Below are 5,984 nucleotides of genomic sequence, written 5' to 3' on the forward strand. Positions count from 1 at the left end.
TCATATTGTAATTAATTACAAATTGATCAAACCTTTTTGATAGGGAGTTAAGGATAAGATCGGTGGCTAACTCATTAGATATGTTTAGGTTAAGACGGTTAGCACGATCGATAAGGCTTTTCATCTTAAGTATATAAGATGAAACCGATTGGGTATCGTCCATACGACAAGCATGTAGCGCCCGAACCGTTTCGAAGCGCTCGACACGCGCTTGTTGAAGGAACATCTCCTTCAATTGCGTTATCATGTCGTATGCACTATGATGCTCGAAATCCTTTTGGAGTTCGGGAATCATAGTCCCAAGCATTAAGCATGAGACTTGAAGGGAGTCATGGCAATACTTATCGTAAGAGGCCATTGCCTCCACATCATTCTCATCCGGTTGATCGGGAATGGGGTCCTCAAGCACATACATTTTATCCTCTTGTTTGAGGACAATCCGAAGATTGCGGAACCAATCCATAAAGTTTGTATGGTTGAGTTTGTCTTTCTCTAAGAGAGACCTTAATGATAGGTGGTTCAGGTTAAGTGGTGCGTTTGGAATGTTGTTGTTGTTATTGGCGGCCATCTACAAAATTAACAAAGTTCGTTTAAGTATTGATTTTAATTTAACATTCAATACCCTTTTAAATTTTAATTGACTTATTAAATATTAGAATCCAACGGTAAATCAAATTTCGGTTAGGTGACCTTTATCCCGTTATTTGGTTTAGCTAGGTAGTCATTATATGACAATTGCAATCCTTTTGCAACTTCTAAGTTATGGGATCATGCAATCCTTTTGCATGGCATATTTATCCCATCAACACCTATTTGTTCATCATGCTTCGGTGACCCTAAGTTCATGATTCCCAAATCAACTCGTCCTACTTGTGTAAATATGTAGACTTAACATACAAGTGGTTAGGTGACCTTTATCCCACATGTATGCGAAGTGTACCTTATTCATATTAGTTCGCTCATGACGGTTAGGTGACCTTTATCCCACCAAGAGTTTCCTAATACGTCTAAGTGTTTCCACAAAAGGATGGCGTTTAACTTGTTTGCCTTGTTAATAAGGGATTTTAAGTTTTCATTAATTTTAGTTTGAGAAAACTTTTGCACCATACACCAACATGCATTTAGTGTATGGTTTATTTGAAATCCATTTTCATGTTGTGTAATAAAGCCAATTTTATTACTTTGATATAAACCATTTTATATGTATGATCCTTATCATGTTCTTAATAACCGATTATTAATGTCCTTTTAGCCGTTTTTAATTTAACCATTTAAATTGACGTTTTGCATGTCGTTAATAATGTCAAATTTAACCAATTTAAATTGCCATTTTAGTTTGTTGTTAACTTGTGCGATTAACTTGTAGCATACAAACATACAATCCACATAATCATACAAAACAACCACGTATGCAAAATCATATGTTCACAATCAAGCCATTTTTGGTAGACATTTGTTTAGCCGAAAACAAATGCCACCGGTTAAGGGTAATAACACAAAGTAGGAGATTTTAAAATCTCCCACTTAATCTTGCATCCAAATGCTTCTTCTTGTGTTCTTCAAGTCTTCATCATCTTCATCATTTTACAAAATATATCCTAATACATTTTGTCTAGAAAATGAAATACAACCTAATCTATTTTACATGCCAAATATAAAATAAATTACATAACCAAGATAATATTATTACAAACCAATTGAATAAATATTATTACAAACCAAATGAATGAATAATAAATCAACCAAACAAACATTCATTCAAACACAAGGTCTTGGCTATGATTGTGAACAACAACTTATGAACAAAATATAGACCAAATAAAAGAGCCCAAAACCCATTTTTGGGACTCAAGCGTTACGTCCCTAATAAGTTGAATGCTCTGATACCATTGTAGGGATTTAACAAGTTTCATAATACTTAAAACCTTTTAAGAATCAAATATAAGCGGAAGCATGAAATCATTACCAATTGAACTTGTTAATCTTTAACCAATTAAAGTTAAATCCCAATTAGGATCAAGTTGTGAAACATACTTACAAACTACAAGTAAGAAAAGTGTATATACCTTCTCCTAGCTTGTTGGTAGATGATGATGAAGATGATGATGAATGGAGCTCCAAAACTATGAAACCTCAAGTAGTTATACCCCAAACTTGTGCACCAACACCCTAGCTTTGGTTAGGATTTAATTACACTTGAATGTTGCTTGCAAAAACCAAACTTTGAACCCCTTTTAGCTACCAAAAGGCCACGGCACCAGCAGCTGAGTTTTAGAGGATTATGCAGTTTTTTTTGTAAGTTTAAATGTGTATTGCAAGCTCACTTTGAGTCAAGGTCCTTTGTAAACTAATAGGCATGTCCCTTGGCACTTGTGTTGTCTTAAAATCAACAAAACAAGCATGGGTGTGGTATCTTGGAGACCAAAATTCTGCACACCACATGTGTATTTTATAACAAGTTTTATTTTATAAAACTTATATTTATTTTATAAAACTTGTATAAAATAAGCATGTATTTGTTATTTGTAATTATTTCATAAACCATTTTATGAAATACAACATAATTATTTAAACCTATAAATAATTAAATCCACAACACATATAAATTATCCAAATAATTTTTCTCAAGTGATCATAATTTAGAAAACCGATTTTTCTAAAGTTCAAGTGTCGTGTATTCATTTAACAATCCAACCGTTAAAATGAATACATATAAGGTGTCGGTAAGTTTGTTATTGGGTATGACCCGACTTGGATCATAACATGTTAGCCACATTAATTTAATATGTCTCTCGGGCATACGAAATACTTTCATCCACGACCCAGTGTATATGTATCTCAGTATTGATCACAACTCAAACTATATATATTTTGGAATCAACCTCAACCCTGTATAGCTAACTCGAACATTCACATATAGAGTGTCTATGGTTGTTCCGAAATATATATAGATGTGTCGACATGATAGGTCGAAACATTGTATACGTGTCTATGGTATCTCAAGATTACATAATATACAATACAAGTTGATTAAGTTATGGTTGGAATAGATTTGTTACCAATTTTCACGTAGCTAAAATGAGAAAAATTATCCAATCTTGTTTTACCCATAACTTCTTCATTTTAAATCCGTTTTGAGTGAATCAAATTGCTATGGTTTCATATTGAACTCTATTTTATGAATCTAAACAGAAAAGTATAGGTTTATAGTCGGAAAAATAAGTTACAAGTCGTTTTTGTAAAGGTAGTCATTTCAGTCGAAAGAACGACGTCTAGATGACCATTTTAGAAAACATACTTCCACTTTGAGTTTAACCATAATTTTTGGATATAGTTTCATGTTCATAATAAAAATCATTTTCTCAGAATAACAACTTTTAAATCAAAGTTTATCATAGTTTTTAATTAACTAACCCAAAACAGCCCGCGGTGTTACTACGACGGCGTAAATCCGGTTTTACGGTGTTTTTCGTGTTTCCAGGTTTTAAATCATTAAGTTAGAATATCATATAGATATAGAACATGTGTGTAGTTAATTTTAAAAGTCAAGTTAGAAGGATTAACTTTTGTTTGCGAACAAGTTTAGAATTAACTAAACTATGTTCTAGTGATTACGAGTTTAAACCTTCGAATAAGATAGTTTTATATATATGAATCGAATGATGTTATGAACATCATTACTACCTCAAGTTTAGTAGGTAAACCTACTGGAAGTGACAAGAAATGATCTAGCTTCAAAGGATCTTGGATGGCTTGAAAGTTCTTGAAGTAGGATCATGACACAAAAACAAGTTCAAGTAAGATTTTTACTCGAATTAAGATAGTTTATAGTTATAGAAATTGAATCAAAGTTTGAATATGAATATTACCTTGAATAAGAAAGATAACCTACTGTATATAACAAAGGTTTCTTGATCTTAGATGATTACTTGGAATGGATTAGAAAGCTTGGAAGTAAATTAGTAAACTTGAAGGGATTTTTGAAGTGTTCTTGAAGTGTTCTTCCTATGATGATTATAGCTTGATTCTTGAAGTGATTTTTGATGAAGATGATGATTAACTACTGGAAAAATACGTTCATAATAGTGTGTATGTGTTGAGAGAGAATTAGAAAGAGAATTGGAAGTGAAATGGAGTGAATGATGAGTGGTAATTGGTGAGTGGTGAGTGGGGTTAAAAGGAGTTCTAGTTAGTTGACTAGCTCATAGTAGAAGTTAAAATTGATTAGTCATACATGACATAATCAAGAGTGGAATCCCATGCTAGTTCCTATTGGTATATACTCATAGTAAGTACGTTTTGAAGCTGTGTATAATACGGGTAAGAATACGACTAGAATTCTTGATGAAAGAAAAGAATGGAAAAGTAACTGTAACCATTTTCTTTAAGTATGAGTGTTTTGATATATGTCTTGAAGTCTTCCAAAAGTATTTTAATAAATCTAAATACACTACATGTATATACATTTTAACTGAGTCGTTAAGTCATCGTTAGTCGTTACATGTAAGTGTTGTTTTGAAACCTTTAAGTTAACGATCTCAATTAATGTTGTTAACCCATTGTTTATTATATCTAATGAGATGTTAAATTATTATATTATCATGATATTATGATATATTAATATATCTTAATATGATATATATACATTTAAATGTCGTTACAACGATAATCGTTACATATATGTCTCGTTTCGAAATCCTTAAGTTAGTAGTCTTGTTTATATGTATATAACTCATTGTTAATATACTTATGGAGATACTTACTTATCATAATCTCATGTTAACCATATGTATATCCATATATATATCGTCATGTCATTTTTACAAGTTTTAACGTTCGTGAATCGCCGGTCAACTTGGGTGGTCAATTGTCTATATGAAACATATTTTAATTAATCAAGTCTTAACAAGTTTGATTGCTTAACATGTTGGAAACATTTAATCATGTAAATATCAATCTCAATTAATATATATAAACATGGAAAAGTTTGGGTCACTACAATTACATGCTCTCATTTCATATTCATGCTATTAAAGTTCCTTAAATCTTTGAATTCGAGTTTATAATGATTAGTGAAGATTGCTTATTATATGGGTGATGTTTAATTTTGGAGAATACACTAAGAAGCAAGTGTGGGGTTGTGTTGATGTGAGAAGGTTGTGTTCATGTTTGTTTGATTTATTAGCTATCTTGGATGATGAATGTCTAGTATCACCATGATGCTAAATTTTGTTGGTTGCGGATGAAATTAAATGAAGTGTTATTTTAATAAGTTTTGTTAGTAGTGGTTTTGTAGTTTCAAGTGAAAAGTTTGTGATTATGAGTTTAATGAGTTAAATTGAATTGAAAAGATTTGAATTATGTGTTGAATATAAGTAATGGTCATGAAGTAATTAAGTTAGACACTTGTATGGTTAAGGGTTGCATTGGACTAACATTGCCATGTCACGTTTGTTTTTGTGTTGGTGTTGTTTCTTGTGTACAGGGACAAAGAGGATGTGTTTCTAAAAAGGGAGGTCCAAGCGAACAACCCGATCTAAATGATCCAACTTTATGGCTTAATTACCTTAGAAATCACGCGGTTTATGGTAAATATTTTGATAAGATTGATAATTATGTTGTTGGTCCGACATGGTATTTGGAATGGGCTCCGTTTAGTGAAGCGGGGGAAAGAATTAGGGTTTGAAATTTGTTGAGGTTACATTACCGAATTCGGGAGCCAAATCAAACAATTGTTATAAAAGCGTTGGAAGAGATTTTTAGCCTCCGTGAGACACTTTATCCAGATTTGTGCAATGAGTTTTTAGGAACATTTAAATTTCATTACTCATCTACCCCGACAACATCGAATTTCTTTATGTTTAGGTTGGGTGGAGTATACTGAAGGATGAGTGCTATGGATGTTTCACGAGCATTGGGCATTTATTCTGAGTTTAACAATGATCAGTTAGAAGTGTATTTAACTAATGCTGACTATGAGAATA

This window comes from Rutidosis leptorrhynchoides, chromosome 1 (assembly GCF_046630445.1).
Source record: "Rutidosis leptorrhynchoides isolate AG116_Rl617_1_P2 chromosome 1, CSIRO_AGI_Rlap_v1, whole genome shotgun sequence".
NCBI lineage: Eukaryota > Viridiplantae > Streptophyta > Magnoliopsida > Asterales > Asteraceae > Rutidosis > Rutidosis leptorrhynchoides.